This window comes from Protopterus annectens, chromosome 2.part0 (genome assembly GCF_019279795.1).
Source record: "Protopterus annectens isolate FY-2018-M chromosome 2.part0, PAN1.0, whole genome shotgun sequence".
Lineage (NCBI taxonomy): Eukaryota > Metazoa > Chordata > Ceratodontiformes > Protopteridae > Protopterus > Protopterus annectens.
Window position 1 is genome coordinate 1,597,854,626 of NC_056728.1, and position 8,761 is coordinate 1,597,863,386.

Below are 8,761 nucleotides of genomic sequence, written 5' to 3' on the forward strand. Positions count from 1 at the left end.
CTCCTGAAGTCTCCATTGTTTATGTTTGGGATGCCTTAAAATCATATCTATATGGACAAAGTATCAGATGGTATAATAATAAAAGGAAATCTTGGGATAAGGAATTGTTAGATATTCAAAGTAAATTAGACTCTTATAAACATAATAATAAAGAAAATATTATGGACAAGAAAGTTATTGAAGAAATAAACAAACTAAATGAGAAATACAAAGAAATTTTAACTCATAAAGTTAAAATAACTTTAGAAAATACAAGTTTTTGTCTTATTCAATAAGCCCCAAATACTTACATAGACTTAAAATAAAACAAAAAGGTTGAATAAACAAAACCATATCAAAGAAATCTTTTCTCTGAGGAAAAAGAAGAATGTTTCTAGTATACCAGAAATACTAAATGAATTTAGAAATCACTTTCACAAAATTAACCATAATAATATTAACATGGAACCTAAAGATAAAATAAAGGAGTTTATAACCACAAATATGAATAAAAATAAACAACAGATTAAACTATTGGACAAGAGTATTTCATATACAGAAGTTATTACACAAATAAATAAGCTTAAATCAAACAAAGCACCGGGTAATGATGGTATTATACCAGAGATATATAAAATCCTTTCTAAAAATACATATTCATTAATACATAAGGTTTTATTTTGGCCCAAACTGAGTTAATAACCCCCACCAAGTTGGCAATATACATTTATTTCGCCAATTTTAAAACCTAATAAAGATCCAACTAGATGTTCTTCATACCCATCTCATTACTTAATGTTGATTATAAAATGTTTATGAATATCTTTGCTGATAGATTGAAGACAATCATTCCGGCATTATAGATATAGATCAAACAGGCTTCATTGTAAATAGAAATACTTTTGATAATATAAGAAGAACTTTAACATTAATAGATTTTGCAAATAGGAAAAGATTTAACACTTATTAGTCTTGATATAAGTTCAGCATTTGATTCAGTAAGTTGGGACTATCTGTTTACCTTAATGAAGTGCACAAACTTCTCAGATGCATTTGTAAATCTAATTGAACATTTATACAAAGGTTATATTAAGGTAGGAACATATGTTTCACAAAAATACCCATTCTTAAAGGTACAAAACAAGGATGTCCACTTTCTCCACTATTATTCACTTTAGTAATGGAGCCTTGGGCTAATTTGATCAGAAACAGTACTGACATAGAGGGTTTTGAAATAGATGAAAATACAACATCCAAAATTCAACTTTTGCAGATGATGTTCTAATTACATCACTATACAGTCTCTATTTGATAACATGATGAATTTAAAAGTATTTCTGGTTTAATATTCAATGAAGAAAAACTAAAATACTACCTATATATACACGAAAAAATATTCTCATTAGTGATTTTACTAAATATGTACCCAATTCAGGTCAGATAACTTATTTAGGTATAATACTATCTAAAGATATTAAATCTGTTATATATAATAATTATAATACCTGTTTTCTTAATATACAAAATCTTTTAATACCTGGAATAATATGTTTTTACTATGGAGGAGAGACTTACAATTATTAAAATGATAATATTCCCAAGATTTTATACTTAATACAATCAATAATACTTCCACCTACAAAAATAATTATCAAGAAACTGAACACACTAATGTTAAATTTCTTATGGGCACCTAATAGACCTAGGATTGCATTAAAGAAACATACTAATAGCTGGTCTCAAGGGGTATTTCTTTTCCAGACTTTAATTTATATACTATCTCTTCTATTGTAAAGTTATTACTTTATTAATAGATCAGTCATATGTCACAAAATGGAAAGATTATTGGGAGCTAATTAGTATACACTTCATGAAAATCTCCTTAACACATAAAAATATAATTGTAAACTAAAGGAATTTTGTACTTCACCTATTACACCTAAACATATGGTTTGTTACCCATTAAATATTATTATTAGTTATCGTAACTTTATATTCATGCACCCTAAGTATAGGGAATGGAATTTTATTGTATTTGTATGCTTTTGTCAACTCATTTAGCTATAGATAATGCTGATAATAAAGTTAAAAATCTAGATTTCTTAAAACAAGAATTTGATCTAAGAGAAACTTGCTGGTTAGAGGTTCAGACCTTTGAATCTATTCCAACACTAATTGATTACTAGATATTAAATTTACAACATAAAGTTTCTGATAAAGGTAATTCATACATACATAAAGTTATCAGACAAGAAACTTTTTACAGTGTAGATTCATACTGGAATTATTTCACTTCTATTAATGGGGACCCACAAATCAACAAGATAAACAATATATATTGGAATCTGCTTATAGAACTACGTCTTCCATTGTCTGGAGACTTTATACATGGAAATTTTACATAGATCTTTTATACACCTTTGATGATGAATAAAATAAGTAATAAAGATAATCTATGTAAGAGATGTAATGTAGAAATTAATGCTGACTGGGCTCATATGTTTTATGACTGTATAAAATTGAAAGAATACTGGAAGTCAATTAATGAATTTTGCAGGCTCTTTTACAGATAATTTCATTATTTCTAAATCTCTTATATTATTCAACACACCTGTACCTCAAAGTGTTAAAAAGGTTAAGCTTCCCTTGTTATGGTCTATTCTAGCAGTGGCTAGGAAAATAATAACTAGAAATTGGATTTCAGATACACCTCCTTCGTTCAATGAATTTAAAAATGTTATGAATATAGTGTGCCATATGGAAATAAACACAATTAGGATTAGAACAAACAGAAAAACATCTTATTTTATTGTATGGGATAATTTACAAAATTTGTTAAAAAAATTTTTATTTCAATAGCATGGTATTTTAGTTTAATTAATTGATCTGATTGTAGTGGATGTCTTTGTAAATACTTTAGTTGTTTTGTTGAATATTATAATAATACCTATTTTTAATTACTTGTATAAAATTGTTATGATATTTCTCTTATATGTTAAAACAATAAACCTGTTTTGAAAAAAAAAAACCTGACATTCATTTCCTCTCAGTTTTCCATGTTTGCGCTCAGCTGCGCATCACACAAACACTACCCCCCTCAAAAAAAGGAAAAAAAAAAGAAAAAAAAAAAGAAAAAGTAGTTGAAATAAAGAAAAGCAGTCTATTACATGCATACTACAAAATGTTAGTACACAAAACATATTTCCAGATAGCTCTGGATTTGAACTCTCACTCCAGTGAACCTTCAGAACACAGTAAGGCTGCCTTATCCCTCTTTGCCACACAAACACCTTTGTAGCAAGGAACCAAAATCATTCTGCATAGAACCAGCTGCAACATAATCTACAGTAATATGAAACCATGTAACAGTTATTTGTACATTTATTAATTTTGGATGTAGTGCACTGAGTGATCAAACAACCAGTTATGAGTACTGCTTGCAAATATGCAGCTCTTTGTATTTCTTGCTCATTCTTCTCTTATCTGACCAATAATCTGAGACATGTAGTCTGTAAGTCATTCTATATCATTGTCCTTAAACTATGTGAGGATATTAAATGGTAATGATATAATAGGGAGTTGCCAACAAATGAAAGGGAGGTTGGATGTTAATGAACAGAAACTGTGAATTGTGTGCTTACTTACATTTCCATACTTGACAAAATTACATCTAACACTTTCTAAGTCTAACCTGACACACCCACTGGATGTTGGACAGTCTGCATTGCTGTTGTATTTTCCTTCTACCAGTAATTATTCACAATTGCAATCCACTAAAAACAAACATTGAGGGAGTCCTTGCATTATGTTTACATGTGCTACACAGAACCAATTATTTAGGATTCAGCAGTTCTAATGAGTTCACATCTCATTTGCATTTTAACCATGCTGACAGTCCTGAATCTACAACATAAAAAGCAGCTAGGGAAACTGAAAGTGAGGAGACTTGTTTATGTGGATTACACAAACAAGAGGCTATTACTTTTGGATATATCTGCACAGAAGATACTGAACTTGAGAAGTTATGCTTACATTTTTCCAGCTATATACTGCATATGCTGATATATAATTTAAAAGATCTGTTTAATAGTTTTATATGTATATTTTTGATTAGCAAAAACTGCACTTTCATCTGCATGCATTAGTTAGAAATGTACTGATGGCATGGGCATTTCACAGGTATATATGATTGGCAACACCTTAACATGGAATGTTTTGTGTTAAATCTGTAGACATGTTTCAGGGATAGTTAATTTGATTGTAAGCAAAGCTGCATTTCTGTTATGGCACAAACAAGGATATGTTGCTAATGTTACTCTCCTTTTTTTTGCATCTAGCCTGTTGTACATATTTCAGATCTCTAGACTGTTTTGTGTTTCTCCAGTGAGTAATACTGAAATGTTCCTCTTTCTGTTTTATCTGAGAACAGTTATTTTATATGTTAGTTATGGGTGTTATCCTTCAGTTATATTTTAGGACACCTAGGACTATAGCACTCAAGTGTTTCAATCTTTGAAAACCATGATTCACTGACCCTGAAAATCAGGTAATTGTGGAAGCTTTTAGGCAACATGGCACCTTCCTGCTTGAGAGGGGACATGGGGTTATGTAAGGCAGAATGGAAATTTGGCAGCAGATAGTTGCTGATGTGAATGTAGTAGGTGGCCACAGCAGGAGATATGATCAGGTGCACCATGGGGCCACTGGCATATCTCATCTGCACAGAGGAGAGCAGCTGCAATGGCCCATGATTTGATGTGTACTGGGGGCCTCCTACAGACCCACCACTAATGGCAAATGAAGAGTTCGTGTCCACTGTCAGGGATCCAGAAAGCTCCCAGAAAAGTGCAGAATAGCATGTCCTTGACATTAGTGCTACTGTTACAGGGAACAGCAAGCATGCCCCAGGAGGAACTTCCTGGTAGGCTTTTGTATCTCATTTGTTAAATATTATTGTACAGTAAAACAATTTAAATCATTGTGTTAGTTCTGCTTCACAAGATTTTTTTTTTGGTGGGGGAGATTGAAGATTACTACAGTTAACAACACATTCTGATTAATTACACATGGGCTTAGGTTGGACTTTCATCTAAATTCTTGTTGAAAATATAGTTAATGGACATATAAAGGGGAAAAAGTATTATCCCTTGTGCTACTGTTAATTGTGATGATGTTGTCCTTACCTTTTATAGTAAACTCTCAGTTAACCGGCACCCATGAGGATTGGTAGATGCCAGATAAATGTAGTTTCTGGTTGCTTGAGAGTTACTATTAAAAATATGCCTGACTGCTTCTGTACCCTATACTTTTTGTTTGGTTTGACTTGTTCTCAGGTTGGGGATAGAGGGAATTTATTTGTATTTTCCTTTTTAAAAAGTGCAGCACATGAAAATTGTACTGTATTTCTTTGATTTTTTTTTTTTTTTTTTTTTTTTTTGCTGGTTTGAGTTCCAGTTAACTGAGAGTTTACTGTACTTATTATCTTCCAGGACCATCCAGCATATGGGGCATACCAATGTCTGCACATGGTAAACCAAACATTTTTATGTCAGTACTGATGAGCAATTCAAAGAAATATTCTAGTATGTGATGTTGATGTCAGGACTGTTATGTTTATTGCTGTACTGTCTAATAGTGGTGCCAATATTATAATAGAAAAACAATTATCTCTTGTCTGACCAGGAGTACTGGAAGATCACAATCTTTCAGCATAAAATAAAGGAGTCCATACAAAGTTTTTTTAACAAAGTCCAGTTATTAAATTAAAAGTACAAATAAAGGGTCATGTCTCTGGAGTTATAAGTGCTTCTTAAACATAAAAAAACAAAATGTCTGTTACAGACAAACCTTTGAAAGGTATGGTCCATTATAAGGCAGTTGTTAAAAACTGTATTTTAGTTTTTAACATTTGCAGTAAGGATAATGTTATAATTTTTACAGAGTTTAAGAACATACCCTCTCACTGACTGCATGAGCTAGGCATTTACTGTCAGCAGCATTGTTTGTCAAATTTTGAGTTTTCCTGTAAAGTTTATCAATTCTATTTTTGTTGCTAATCTTTTGAGATATTTACAAAAATAATAAAATGTTGACCAATTCACAATAAACATATTGATAATACTTCTACCTGTTCAGATACATTAGACAAGATAAAAAAATCAGTGTACTTATAATATGTATATGTGTTTAGCTATGTTAAACAAGATAAAGAATCAGTGACTGAATTGTTTTCTTTATTATGTAAGCTGGAAGCTGAGAATTCCTACTGCCTTGTATTTCATCTGGTTTTGTAATTATTAAAATAAATATGTAAATTCTGCTGACTTTCAAAATGCATGTCCTAAACACATGCAAATGTATATTTCAGTAAAGCTTATATACGATTATGAATGGCAGCAACAAGCAAAGCATTCAGTAATGAATATAACTGGGAGGGCTGTATGTTTCTTAAATCGTCTTAGCTGACTGTTGTAATTGACAGATTCCAAACCTTGTTTTTGACATCTGGAAAGAGATCATGCTCTAGATGCCCATTTTCCAGGGTCTCACTGTTATAATTTGCCTCTGTGAGCAGTACTGTCCTATAGCTTATGATCATAGGTTAATACACACACCCTTCAAAATATGTCCAGATGAAAAATCCTTCTCCAATATTTCTCCAGTATCATGGAAATAATTCCCTACTAGCCTAAGATCTTAAGTTAACTATATCTATTCACAAAAATGCATATTCACATATAAAGTGAATATAAAGATAGCCTAGACATTTTTAAACCAATTGACTTTTGTTTCATGGAGTTTGGTTAAAATACCTTAAGCCTTGTTGATGTTTATCAAGAAGGTCATACTTAATAAAATGTTCCAGGGGATGGTCAGAAAGTAACTTTACAAAAAACTTATGATAGTAAGGGTAAAATGTTAATGGTCTAAAATAGAAAAGGACCTTAGTGGATGGGAATTTAAAGATGGGGATAATAAAGGCATGCTTCCAGTTGGGAGGCAGAATTCTCCCAGTTATTGATAGCTATACTTGTAGGTTAAATGGTTTGCAATTTGAGAAGTGGCCATATTAGGAAACCTGGGGTATAATTAATGTGAGACAGAGTTTTTGGAAGCATCATGTTGTCCTATGGCCTTTTTAACTGTTTGAGGTGAACCTGCTGACAGATTGGGGAAAATTACAGCATTAGAGTAACTAGAGAGACAGTGTAAAGGATTTATCCGAAGGAATTTACATTTACAGGAGTGATTGGATGACAATATTTAATATGTCATGTTTGTGAAGGACATGATTGATTTTTTTTAAATGTTTAGGTTCACATGATAGAGCTTTTTCTTTACTTATTGCTCATGTAGTTGGCATTTATCATAGTTGTCAGGTTTCATATTTCAGCTCTTACATCTATGTATGATGTTTTTTTGGTGTCATTCATGGGGTCAGATTTCCCAGTTTTCTATGCAATATTTCTCTGTTTGGTAGTTCCAGGTCTGGAAGAACAGAGCCTCTTAATCTTAGTTGTTGGATGGTGTACAGTCTGTCTTGGATAGCTTCCAGTACATTATAAAATGCTTCCAATACCATTTTGAGATTGTTGATTGAATAGATATTTTCAGTTAATGTGCTCAGTTCTGCCAGAAGGTTGTGGTCTTCTGTTTCAGGACTTAACAAGACTCATTTTAAACTTTTTTTTTCTCTGTTTTAAAAGACCACCAAGAAAGTATAGGGCAGTGATCAAAATGGTGATTTCATAGTAACCTAAGACCTGTATGTTTTTCAGAGAAATTACAACCAAGTATATCAAGGTGCAACAAGGAGTTTGATTGAGAATTGAGTCTACCATAAATGGTCAGAAGCTGTTTCATGTTATTTAATGAAAGTGTTTTATTTAGCTGGGTTTTTGAGTTTCTAAGAGAATAATACCGTAAGACTTCCATATGATAAATATTTCTCTGTTGATAAAGACATTGTGTGTGTTTATGAAATATTTTCATTTTTGCATAGAGGCTGTAGGAGGGATATAAAGTTGTTCAACACTGAATGTTAGGTCCATGGGCTATTAGTCTGCAGAGTATTAAAAGCCTAACTAATAATCAAAGGTTGAAATCAAACCTGGTACCTTATATTTCTAAGGTAAAGATATTAACCATTATGCCAACCCCCACCCTATGGTAGTTTGGGCTATTGGATGATTGGGATAAAGGATATGTTGGGTGACATAATATTATACTAGTGGAGCCAGAATGGTGGGACTTTGAATAATCGGTGGTAGTAGAGACAACTACCCGATCACAGCAAGTGCTGTTGTCAACAAAGGTGTAAATACTGTGATATACGTGGAAGCACATACCTTTTCTTTAAGCCAAGTATATGTCACTGCTAGTTTGGAGGGCTTGCTTTGGAGTAGCCATGCAGCAAGATTCGCTTGTTTAATAGTTATCATGCGAATGTTTGCACATACTACAAAACTTTTCAAGGACAGTTTTGAGCAGTTATTATGCAGTGCTTAGGACATATGACTGCTAAGAGTAGAATTTAGGCTGACTGGAAAATAATGCAATGGAAAAAAAAGATTATAAAAAGAAAGAAACTGTCAGTGTGTTCCTCAGCAATGAAACTGATATGAAAAATTATATTAAAGAATCATAACATCATTCTTGAAAGAAATGTTAACTAGCTTACACTCTATATTTTTCAACAGAGTTCAGTTTAATCACTCCTACTGTCATTAATAATAATTTTAAACATTATGATTTATCTGCAATTTCCAGATATGTGGCTGGA